General features: G+C 45.0%; 1 protein-coding gene across 4 annotated transcripts in view; it reads left to right on the forward strand.

The window, feature by feature from the left end:
* Positions 1-7808: 7808 nt before the first annotated feature.
* The window catches only part of OCLN (occludin), a 68946-nt gene continuing 64030 nt past the window's right edge, over positions 7809-12724 (forward strand). For 2 of the 4 annotated variants that reach the window (XM_010380237.2, XM_030927345.1), the window contains exon 1: positions 7809-8175. The gene's annotated coding sequence lies outside the window, so the exon portion shown is untranslated. Of the gene's footprint in view, positions 8176-8288; positions 8427-12724 lie in introns of those variants that run through there. The other 2 variants (XM_010380236.2, XM_030927344.1) reach the window with 1 other exon arrangement.

A 12724-nucleotide genomic window follows, 5' to 3' on the forward strand; every position in this document is an offset into this window, starting at 1 on the left:
CGTTTTAAAACATCATGCCATTATGGTAGGGCTTCTCCTACTATGTCTCTTTCCACCCCTGGCACTGTCACCAGACCTCTCAGGCACAAAGGCCAATCTTTCTAATTAAGATTCATGTAGGAAGATGAACAGGAGTCATATGCATTTCTCCAGATCCTATTAACTGGGTTTCAGATCACCCAGACTCTCTTTCTCAAGTTTAGTCCTTTCTATTCAGAAGCCACAAACTTTAAAGATAAAATGCTCAAGCGCTACAAAACATTATTCTAAAAACAGGAAAATATTTAGGTTAACATTCAGAATTTCACAACATTCCAAACATAATTCATCACCCTTCAAAGACTTCCTGTTGCAGTTAGAAGAAAACAGACACTCGGCTGGGTGCGGTGGCTCATGCCTGTAATCCCAGCACTTTGGGATGCTGAAGTGGGAGAATTGCTTGAGCCCAAAGAGTTCGAGAACAGCCTGGGCAACAAAGTGAGACCCCTGTCACTACAAAATAGATAAATAAATAATAAAAAGTTTGCCAGATGTGGTGGCATGCACCTGTAGTCCCAACTACTCAGGAGGCTGAGCAGAGGGGATCACTTGAACCCAGGAGATTGAGGTTGCAGTGAGCTATGATTGCACCACTGCACCGCAGCCCCGGGAAAAGTGAGACCCTGTCTCAAAACAAAGAAAAAGAAAAAGAAGCCCAGACACTTTGTGACACAGCATCCAAGATCTGACCTCTGCCTTCCTTGTGTTTCATCTCCCCCACGCTCCCCTTCCTCTTCCTTCCTTTGCTTTGAATGTCCAAAGCGGTCCTAGATTCTAGCCCTAGAATGTTGTTGTCACAGATCTTCGCATGGCTGATTCCTTCTCACTAAAAGTCTTGGCTCAAATGTCACCTCTTCAGAGCAGCCACCTGTGACCACTCTACAAGGCAGCTGTTCCTCCACCTGCCTCTCCTAGCCTTCTCTGTCCCCTTAGCTGGCTTAGTTTCTCCAAGTCACTTATCATTATCTTGTTTATTTTCAGTTTCATCATCTTTGTTGTATTTCCTCTCCTAACTATTTCCTCCCTAAACTTCCATAAAGGACCTTGTCTGTCCTGAGTCCACTGTATTTCCAGGGCTTAGAATAGGGTCTGGTATACAGCAGGTACTGAGGTAAATATTTCTTGACTGAATAAATACTCCTTTTCACATACAATTCCCATATGTACCACTTATGCTGTACCCTGTGTTAGCCAACAACATTTCAGGAACTGTAGTGAGTTTTTGCTTGTAGGCTCCTTGAGTTTCTCCTAAAGAAACTCCAAGTAAAATCAGAAAACCTGCCATAAGGGGCCAGGTGCAGTGGCTCATGCCTGTAATCCCAGCACTTTGGAAGGCTGAAGAGGGCAGATCACTTGAGGTCAGGAGTTCAAGACCAGCTTGGGCAACATAGCGAAACCCCATCTCTACTAAAAATACAACAATTAGCCGGGTGTGGTGGTGCATGCCTGTAATCCCAGCTACTCAGGAGGCTGAGGCAGGAGGATGCTTGAACCCCGCAGATGGAGGTTGCGGTGAGCCGAGATTGTGCCACTGCACTCCAGCCTAGGAGACAGAGTGAGACTCCGACACTCTCTCTCAAACAAAAACAAAAAATGAGAAAAGCTGCTATTTGGAAACCCCTATATCGAATAAAAGGAGTCCTGTACCTCAAAACCAAAGAATAAGAGAAATTTGTGATCTGCTTAAAGTGTATTGGTTTCACACTGACCCAGTTCAAGTGATTTTCCTAGGGTTAGGATTCCTTATGCTAAATTACAAGATAATTATTATTACCTTTTTCAGTTTGGGGACATAGGAGGTAAAGAGCCCCGTGAAGTTAAAAGTAGGTAAGCGAAGGCAGTATTTGGTTAATGTTTATTTTTTCCTCTTTCCTCTTTTGAGCTTAAAAGATTCGGGAAGGCTAGTTCCTGAAAAAGCCTGCAAGGCCAATTTTCCACTGCAATAGATGACTGATAAAATTTTTAAAAATCAGTCCCAAATCTCTTTCTCTGTATTATCCTTATAATTGTGCCAATATTCTGTCCACACCAAACTCATTTACTCTCTCTTTAGATGATGATCTCAACTTACTCTGATCCTATGAATGTATTTTCTGTTGGTATTTGAAAAATGTTATTCACAAAACAAAAATCCTGGATGTAGGTCTCCAACTAAATCTTATTAGCAAATTTTGACTGGGAGTGGTGGCTCACACCTGTAATCCTAGCACTTTGGGAGGCAGAGATGGGAGGACTGCTTGAGCCCAAGAATTTGAGACCAGCCTGGGCAACATAGAGAAACCTCATCTCTATTTATTTATTTATATTTATATTTATATTTATATTTATATTTATATATTTTTTGAGACGGAGTCTTGCTCTGTCACCCAGGCTGGAGTGCAGTGGCACAGTCTCGACTCACTGCAATCTCTCCTCCCGGTTTCAAGCGATTCTCCTGCCCTAGCCTCCCAAGTAACTGAGATTACAGGTGCTGCCACCATGCTGGGCTAATGTTTTTTGTATTTTTAGTAGAGATGAGGTTTTACCATGTTGGCCAAGCTGGTCTGGAACTCCTAACCTCAAGTGATCCACCCACCTCGGCCTCCCAAAATGCTGGGATTACAGGCATGAGCCACTGCGCCCGGTCTGACCTCATCTTTACTAAAAAAAAAAAAAAAAAAAAATCAGCCAGTTGTGGGTGCATGCCTGTAGTCTCAGCTACCCAGGAGGCTGACGTGGGAAGATCGCTTGAGCCTAGGAGATAGAGGCTGCAGTAAGCCATGGTCATGCTACTACATTCCAGCCTGGGTGACAGAGGTGATTCAAAATAATTTTTTTAAATTATGAAATACAAAATTCCTACAAAAATGCATATAAAACATTTATGTACAGCTTGATAAATTGTTGTAAGGCTAACAGCCATGTAACTTGGACTTGGGAAGAAACAGAATATTGCCTATAGACAAAAAGTAGTCCTAAAATATAGTAAAACTGTTAAGAACATTCGTTCAGGAATCAGATGACCTGTTTTTGAATACTGACTCTACAACTTAGTAGACAACTTGAGTAATCATCAATACTTTCTGAGCTTTAGTTTTCCTATGTGTAAAATGGGGAAAATAATAGTACATCATAAGGTTGTTGTAAAGACCAAAAAAATAAAAATACCCGGCCGGGGCCGGGCATGGTGGCTCACGTCTGTAATCCCAGCACTTTGGGAGGCTGAGGTGGGTGGATCACTTGAGGTCAGGAGTTCAAGACCAGCCTGACCAACATGGAGAAACCCCATCTCTACTAAACATACAAAATTAGCTGGGTGTGGTGGCTCATGCTTATAATCCCAGTTACTCGGGAGGCTGAGGCAGGGGAATCGCTTGAACCCGCAAGGTGGGGGTTGCCGTGAGCTGAGATCGCGCCATTGCACTCCAGCCTAGGCAACAAGAACTCCATCTCAAAAAACAAAAACAAACAAAAAAACCCAGCTGGGCACGGTGGCTCACACCTGTAATCCCAGCACTTTGGAAGACTGAGGTGGGCGGATCACTTGAGGGCAGGAGTTCGAGACTAGCCTGACCAACATAGCAAAACCCCGTCTCTATTAAAAATACAAAAATTTAACCAGGCGTGGTGGCGGGCACCTGTAATCCCAGCTACTTGGGAGGCTGAGGCAGGAGAATTGCTTGAACCTGGGAGGCAGAGGTTGCAGTGAGCTAAGATCGCGCCATTGCACTCCAGCCTGGGCAACAGAGGGAGACTCTATCTCAACAAAACCCCCAAAAATAGAAAAAAATTAAAAAACCATAAAACTGCCAGGCATGGTGGCTCATCCCTGTAATCCCAGTGCTTTAAGAGGCCAAGGCATGGGTATCACCTGAGGTCAGGAGTTCGAGACCAGCCTGACCAACAAGGTGAAACCCCTGTCTCTACTAAAAATACAAAAATTAGCCAGTCGTGGTGGCAGGTGCCTGTAGTCGCAGCTATTCGGGAGGCTGAGGTAGGAGAATCATTTGAGCCCGGGAGGCGGAGGTTGCAGTGAGCTGATCACACCACTGCACTCCAGCCTGTGATGAGACTCCATTTCAAAACAAACAGAAAACCAAAAAACACTTAGCATAGTACTTAGAACATGTTTTTCCCTGAGTAAATGGTGCTATTATTATTCTTCCACCTGTTGCAGTTCCTGCTCAGGTGCTGAGTCTCTTTGTTTAAATGTGGATTCCTCCCAGGAGGATCTTGCTTAACACATAGGAATTGAGGAGATAAAGGTTTACTCATCTAGTGTAATCATCCTTTTAGAAATCGTCTTCCCAGTGGCTGCCCCATAAATTCTTCCATACACCTGTCCAAGGAAACTGTCCTGTGTGGACCAGGAGCCTCCCTCTTCATAATTGGGCAGAGAAACCAGAGGCCTTTCAGGCCAGGCCCTCAGCAACTCCAAACTGAGTTGCCTTGGACACATACCAGTGCTTGAATTCATTTACTAAGTAGGCAAGGCAGAGTGGAAACAGTGGAACTATTTTAATCTCCCGTCTTTTCCCCTCTAAACCCTAGTACTAGAATGTAAGCCTTGAAATGCTACTAAGGAATGTGCAGGTTTCACAATGGCAGGAGGCCATCTGAGAGGAGGACAAGACTCCACAGGTACGTTGGATTTGGGAAGCAGGGCTATAGTCATTCATTCATTCATCCAACACATAGTTATGGAATTCCTATGTGACAGGAACTATTTCAGGCAGACAGGATACAGCAATGGCTTGTTAAATTTATTGAGACTTGTTTCATGGCTCAGCATATAGACTGTCTTGGTGAATGTTCCACATTCCCACCAACAGACTTATAAAGATAGTATTGTTTATTATCATCTCAAATTTATGGTAGAAAAAAATGAGGCTTATGTAGTTTAATTTCCTTTAGTCCTACCCAGTTACCAGGGAGCAACACTGGAATTTCAAACGAAATTTCTGACACCATAATCTGAGCTCTTAAGTTTCTCTTTTACACATAAAAAAGGAGAAAAAATTGTTTTTTCATCTTATCATCATTTGACTGCAGGTAAAGTCAACAAGTTTCTAATCACGGGGTTCTTCTGAAAATAATATTTACATTGCTCTGAGTCATAGGGATTTTCATCAAGTAATATCCAACAGTGGATACTACTCAATATTACTGTGAGTTGCCAAGAAGGAATATTTGGTAAAAATATAGTAGTTAAATTTTGCTATAATTTATGATTATGTAAATTTTAGATTAAATCGAGCATGGCATTATTTAACATCCAACAAATTTTGTTTTGGTATTGAAGAATGATGTGTTTAAGTTTTAAGGCTGGATTTTTCTTTCTAGACACTTTCAACTACCAAATATACACAATATTGGGCAATAGTTAACTGTTCTTTTGATGCTGTGTTGTTTAGTTTTCTTTTTTCTTTTTTTTTTTTTTTGAGACGGAGTCTTGCTCTGTCGCCCAGGCTGGAGTGCAGTGGCCGGATCTTAGCTCACTGCAAGCTCCCCCTCCCGGGTTTATACCATTCTCCTGCCTCAGCCTCCCGAGTAGCTGGGACTACAGGCTCCTGCTACCTCGCCCGGCTAATTTTTTGTATTTTTTAGTAGAGACGGGGTTTTCACCGTCTTAGCCAGGATGGTCTCGATCTCCTGACCTCGTGATCCACCCGTCTCAGCCTCCCAAAGTGCTGGGATTACAGGCTTGAGCCACCGCGCCCGGCGATGCTGTGTTGTTTAGAAAATTAATCTCAAGTGAATAAAATAGAATTCATATATTTCAACTTAATGAATCCTATTATTCCATATGGATGAACTCAGAACTAACTAGAAAGTAAGTTTCACAGAGATTTTTGAGTTTTGTTCACTCATGTGTACCGAGCACTCAGAAAACAGTTGAAGGAATGAATTGGGAAAGCAAATAAAATATGAAAGCTAACCTTCTACCCAACACAACATGTCTTTGAGTTTAGGTTTAGGGTGAGAATAAGAAAAATAACATGATACGCATAAGTTATTATCTTAAAATGATAAAAAGTTTAATTTAAAAACCTAATTTACCAAGAGAACTGACAACATACATCCACAAAAAAACTTGTACACAAATATTCATAGTAACATTATTCATAGCATCCCCAAAGGAAAAACAACCCAAATGTTCATCAATAGATGAATGATTAAACAAAATGTGATACATCGATACAATGGAATATTATTCAGTTATAAAAAGGAACGAAGTACTGATACACACTACAACATGGATGAACCTTTAAAACATTGTGCTAAGTGAAAGAAGACAGACACAAAGGGCACATATTGTGTTATCCATTCACATAAAATGTCCGGAACAGGCAAATTAACAGAGACAGAAAGTACATTAGTGGTTGCCGAGGGATGAGGGGTGAGGGGAAATGGAGAGTGACTATTAATGGGCATGGGGTTTCTTTTGGGGGTGATTAAAATGGAATTAGATGGTGGTGATGGTTGTACAATCTGGTGAGTATACTAAAACCTACTGAATTGTACGTGCCCTTTAAAAGGGTGAATTTTATGGTATGTGAACTCTCTTTTATAAAGTGGAAAAAAACTCTTAAGATCTCCTCTTCAGAACATATCAAGATACATTATAAAATAATGGACATGTGTTTACAAATCTCAGAGTATTAGGAAATGTTCCCTTGTTTAATTATAAACCAAGTGGAATGTTTGGAGATTTCAGTAATCTGACAGGGAACATTAAGAGGATTAACCTGACTTCCCCAGTGTTAACAATACCAATTTAAACCGCATCATTCAAAAACTACATAGTCATATTAAAGCATTTGTAGCAATGACTTCCACGAAAAAAATACCAATTAAATTAATTACCCATTAAAGCTGTCATCATCTGAAATACCTCATATTTCCATAGTGCTTTTACTTCCTTAAGTATGAATTGTGCCTTAAGATCTAATGTATGGGAGAGTCACATCGCCAACCATTTAATTAAAGGTAGAGAAGTGGGTGGGAATGGATAAAAATTTATTAGCAATGCTGACATTCCAGATTGGAGCGCAAAGACAAGCAGGATTTAAGAAACCTAACAGTTCGCTTTCAATGCAGATAGTTAAATGCCAAGAACTATAATTACTTCATCCTGGAGTACAATTTAAAAATATGTTGAAAAACAACAAACATATATAAAAATATACACAATGTTAAGTGCAGACTATGAAATTTCCTTTGGAACCAGAATCCATATCAAGAAATAGAATACAGCACCCAGGACTAAGGTGCTTTTTCGTTTTCTTAAAAAAATAAATAAACCAGGTTTATTTTGCTTTTTAAGTAGGGTTCTTAAAGCACTACAGGTTGGTAAACAAAGTATAAGGTGCTTTTTCTTAGGCCAAAGAGCCATAATAGTTTAAATCTCCCCGTCCCCAAGAGCGGACCAGTTGCATTTCGGACAGGGTGGGCTGGGCAGGACCCTGAGGTGGTGATGTGTAAACTATTACGCACTTTAGCTTGCTGGACGGCAACTAACAGCTACAGTAGTTCACCCTCATTTTATCCCAAGTAATTGTCTTATTCTGAATCTAGAGATTCAGAAATAGCGCCAATATTTACACATGAGTTTTGAAATTTTCCCAAGAGTCTTTCGTGGGAGCAACAAATCTAGATGCCTTTTTCCAGCAACAGTTCAATCAAATTTTGGAAGCAGAAAAGTGTCCCGTGAGGACGTGCCTTTCCTATCAAAGTGCTTAGTGCCTAGACCCTTTCCGGAGGAAACAGTCCCCTCCGGACCTCGTTCGGCCTCTCTCCGTCAGACACCCAAGGTTCCATGTGAAGCAGGCGGAGCACCGAACGCACCCCTAGGTGGTCCGGGACCCCCATCCGTGCTGCCCCCTGGGACCCCGCGCTTCTCCTCTGCGCTCCGCCCCTCGGGCCGGAACATCGCGCGGTTCCTTTAACAGCGCGCTGGCAGGGTGTGGGAAGCAGGGCTGCGTCCTCCCGCCCCCTCCCATCCGAGTTTCAGGTGAATGGGTCACCGAGGGAGGAGGCCGACACACCACACCTACAGTCCCGCGCCCAACTCTCCCTCCCTGCTTCCTCCGGCGGAGGCGGCAAGAACCGAGAACTAGGGCCAGAGCGCCGAGGAGCCCGTCCGGGACGCAGCAGGTGGGTCTGCCGGCGCTGGCCCGCAGGCTTCCCGCACCCCCCCTCCACGTTGGTGCGCATGTCCGGGGGCAGGGCCGGTTGTAGAGAGGAGGGGGAGGAGGGGAAGGAGAGAGAGGAGGGGGAGGAGACGTCCCCAGCCCAGTCCCTGGCTGCGCTCTGGCGGTCGGCGCAGCGTCAGGTGCGCCCGCCAGGTGAGCACGCTCACTGGCTCCGTTGGCCCCCGGTGGGTCGGGCCCAGGTGCGGCAAGTGGGTGAGTGTTGGGCGCGGCGTCAGGGGCGCACGGGAGCCCCCAGGGTCCCCGTGGGGGGGCCGCGGCGCCTCTGTTGGGGGAGGTGCGGGGGGGGGGAGGACGCTCCGCACTGGTTTCGGTGGCAGTTTCGTCCCCGGGCTGGGACTCGTGGGAACCGGAGAGGCGCGGGTCTGCGGAGAGAGCAGCACCGGCCAACTCGGGAGGCTGCCTCCCCGGGCAAGGGGCGGCTTGGAGCCGCCGATCAAGCTTTATTCCGCGGAGACGCTTAAAGCTAGCAGTGCCTCAGCGGCGCGGGCAACTTTTCACTTTTATGAGGCAGGACATTCCTGAACAGCGACGATCCTGCATCAGCTCTGGGGCTGCAGTTTTGGGGGGCGGCCCTCATGGAGAGGGGTCCTGCGCCCAGCTCGTTGGGGGTCCTAAGCTTGAGGCTGCAGCAAGGGACTGCTTGCTGGTCCGGGCGGCTTAGATCCCAGGGGGAATTTCATCCCTTCCGCTCCCACCCCACCCCACCCCTTTGGGTATCCCGGGGAGCCCGGGGCTGGATTCAGTCTGTGAAATATTCCGGGAGTCACGGTGTGGGCCACACTGGCTACTTCGAATCCACTTGTTGGGAGTTGTGTGAACCCGCGCCGATTTAAGTTGGGGTTCAGGGAGTTAATTTCGAGTGAAGCTGTAGTTCGAGGGAAGCTGCTCACGCTTGGGATTCTCACCCGTGACCAAAAGGGCTGCCGCCAGGGGGGCGGAACTGCCTCCGGGCGGTGCCTGCCCAGCGAACGCGGGCGCGCGCTGCCCGGGAGCGCCTCGGGGCGCACGGACGCCGGGACCCGCGCCCAGCCGGACCACGGAGTTTGGGGACCTCCGGGACTGGGCCGGCCCCGCACGCCAGCCATGTTGCCTGCGTGGAAGGAAGCTTGCGGGGAGCGGGGGTCAAGGGCCAAGATGGCCTCTGTGCCTAGGGGTTTGGGAGCGGCGCCGAGGTCCTCGCGCTCCTCGGGAAGCCACCGGGCCCGAGGGGAAAACTGCGGCATCCTTAGGCCGGACCCGGGGCTCGCTGGCTACACTGCCCGCTTGGGGAATTACCCCGGGCGAGGAGGCGGCGGCTTTCTAGGCCAGTTAGTGTGTGGCCCTTAGGCAACAGGTGTATTATCGGGATACCTGGAAAAGAGAAACGCTTCCCATGAAGGCACTTATGGTGATTTAGAAAACTGGGCATTCCCAAGTGTAACAATAGTTCTTTTGCACTGTACGTATGAGTCGTTTTTGTTTTTGTTTTGGTTTTTGTTTGCTTTTTTGAGACGGAGTCCGGCTGTGTCTCCCAGGCTGGAGTGCAGTGGTGTGATCTGGGCTCACTGCAACCTCTGCCTCCCGGGTTCAAGTGATTCTCCTGCTCAGCCTCCCGAGTAGCTGGGATTGCAGGCACCCACTAGTATGCACGGCTAAGTTTTGTATTTTTAGTAGAGACAGAGTTTTGCCATGTTGGTCAGGCTGATCTCGAACTGCTGACCTCCGGTGATCCACCCGCCTCGGCCTCCCAAAGTACTGGGATTACAGGCAGGAGCCACCATGCCCAGCCTTTATGAATATTTTCTTAGTGGTGCTTTTTGAGTGTGTGTGGGCGGCACAGATATTTCCTCAAACAAAACAACACTTTTTTTTTTTTGTCGTTTTGCAATTTATTTAGTTATTAGGGGCCTCCTTTGTTAGGTGATGGAGCGGAGGATAGGGAGGTCGGTAAGACCTGATTCTCCACCTTTTGGCAGCTTTCAGGCCATTTCGGGAAATAACGGGCAGTGTCTCCTGCACGTGAGGCACTGTGCTAAAAGCATTTTGTATTTTCTCATTTAATTATCCCAACAACTCTAAAAGGCAGGCCTTAGTAGAACTCCATTTTAAAAGTGGGCACATGCTGTGGGGAAAACGTGTTGCGTGGGCTTGCTTGCAAACTGCTTCAGCTAATCTGGGAAGGAATATCAGAAGCAGCGGTCCTTGATATTCCAGAACCAGATTTGGGGGTTTTTCTGGACCTTTCTACCATTGACTAGTACCTATAGCCTGATACAAGATTTTCCGCATTTTGCTTGATGTCACGGTAAAATTCTTTTTTCTTCTAAAGGTAATGTTGGAATTACTGCCTTTCCAAAATAATAGATTACTTTTAACCACATAAATGATCTGATGTAATATCTTTCACCTTCCCAGGAATGTCCCAGAAGGAAGTTTTCTTCAGTTACAGTTTTAAGACTTATTTGATTGGAATATCAGTGGATCTTTTTCATCAAATTACTATTTATAGAAATAAGAGAGTAAACAGACTATGTAGATTTCTGTTAGGCTTTTCGTTTTAACCCTTAGGTTTGCCGCTGCTCCGTAACCCAGTGATTCCAGTCTTGGCTGTAGTATGAATCACCTAGGGATCTTGTTAAAACACAGATTCTGATTGGGAGGTCAGGAGTGGGACCTGGGATTCTGCCTTTCTAACAGGCTCACAGGTGATTCTCAGACTGTTCTGTCCTCTTTTTCTCCCTTTCTCTTAGACTCTACTCAATTACATTTGACACACTGAAGTTGGAAATAAAGGAAAAAAAATACGTTTATTGGGTGTTGATTGGGTGTTGTGTGAAGAACTTCAAGGCATTCACTGCTGGATTGAAATCCCAACTCTAATAATTGACTTGGTTTTATTAATTGAGTACTCATTGACAATCAGTTTGTGTCAGGGCTAGTTCCAGGGACCAGGGATATAAATGATGGTCAAAATAGACATTTGATGCCTGGGATGCGGGCATTCCAGATGGGGTGGAGATAATACCTAAAATAATTTTAGGTATGAGGGTGGAGGGGAGTTTGCTCTGAAAAAACAAGTTTTGTGTGATGGAGTGAGGGACTGGGAGGGCATCTCCCAGAAGGTGGCATCTGAGCTGAGACGTGAACGGCAGGTGTCTGCTGTGTAAAAGATCTGGGCTTTCTAGACAGGAAATTGTAAGATCAATGTCCTTTTTGAATTGACACCATTATTGTAAACAGCAATTCTCAAAATATGTAGCGTGTTTAAAAATCACTTGGAAGGTTTATTAAAAATACAATTTCTGACAGTCTGTTACAAAATCTGCCTAACTTCACATTTTTAGACAATTTAATGATGTGCCTATAATCTAAATCATTTAATATAAGGCACAACTTAAACTTTTTAAAGACAAATTGACAGTTACTGCATGTGCCCTACAAGGAACAGATTTCTCTTAAATATGTTTATTTTTCACTTATTGAGAGTTTTCTTTAAAGAATAATTTGAGGGCAAAGCATTTTCAGGCTCTTTTTTTTCTTCTTTCTCTCTCTCTCTCTCTCTCTCTCTCTCTCTCTCTCTCTCTATATATATATATATATATATATATTTTTTTTTTTTTTTTTTTTTTTGAGACGGAGTCTTGCTTTGTCTCCCAGGCTGGAGTGCAGTGGCCGGATCTCAGCTCACTGCAAGCTCCGTCTCCAGGGTTCACGCCATTCTCCTGCCTCAGCCTCCCAAGTAGCTGGGACTATAGGCGCCCGCCACCTCGCCTGGCTAGTTTTTTGTTGTATTTTTTTAGTAGAGACGGGGTTTCACCGTGTTAGCCAGGATGGTCTCAATCTCCTGACCTCGTGATCTGCCCGTCTCGGCCTCCCAAAGTGCTAGGATTAAGACGGAGACGGAGTCTCTGTTGTCCAGCTTGATCTTGAAGTTCTGGGCTCAAACAATCCCTCTGCCTTGGCTTCCCAAAGTACTGAGATTACAAGTGTGAGCCACCTCACCCAGCCTCAGCCTGTTTTTTTCATCTTAGCTTAGTTTTCCATTAAGACAGCTTTTGGTCAGTAAACATTGTCAAGGGGAGAACGCTTTTTATATTTTATCATTAGATCAAGATGCTGGTTTTCAGATTAACATATTTGACAAGGATCTGCTGCTTCCCTTTTGCCCCTGACTCTAATTTAGCTATCTGACTTCTGTCCTTGTCACTCTTGACATAAGTTCATGTAGTTGATAAGTGGTCTCTTCATTCCTCATTTTATTTTTTCCTTCACTCAACACATGTACAGATTGTTAATGTTGCTGTGCTGGGCATTGGTCCTCTTTCACCTTTGGCTGCTGGCCTTAAAGCACAGTCACAGATTCCCTTTGAAATTTCAGAGACCTTAGAAGTCCTCCAGTCTGGTCTCCAAAAAAATATCAAATAACTAAAGCTTTGTATAAATTGCATGAGCTCAAATTGTTCGTTATTTTTGGAGGGGGTGTGGGGTCAGGGTGAGGGAGAGGCTTCCTA

This window comes from Rhinopithecus roxellana, chromosome 3 (assembly GCF_007565055.1).
Source record: "Rhinopithecus roxellana isolate Shanxi Qingling chromosome 3, ASM756505v1, whole genome shotgun sequence".
Lineage (NCBI taxonomy): Eukaryota > Metazoa > Chordata > Mammalia > Primates > Cercopithecidae > Rhinopithecus > Rhinopithecus roxellana.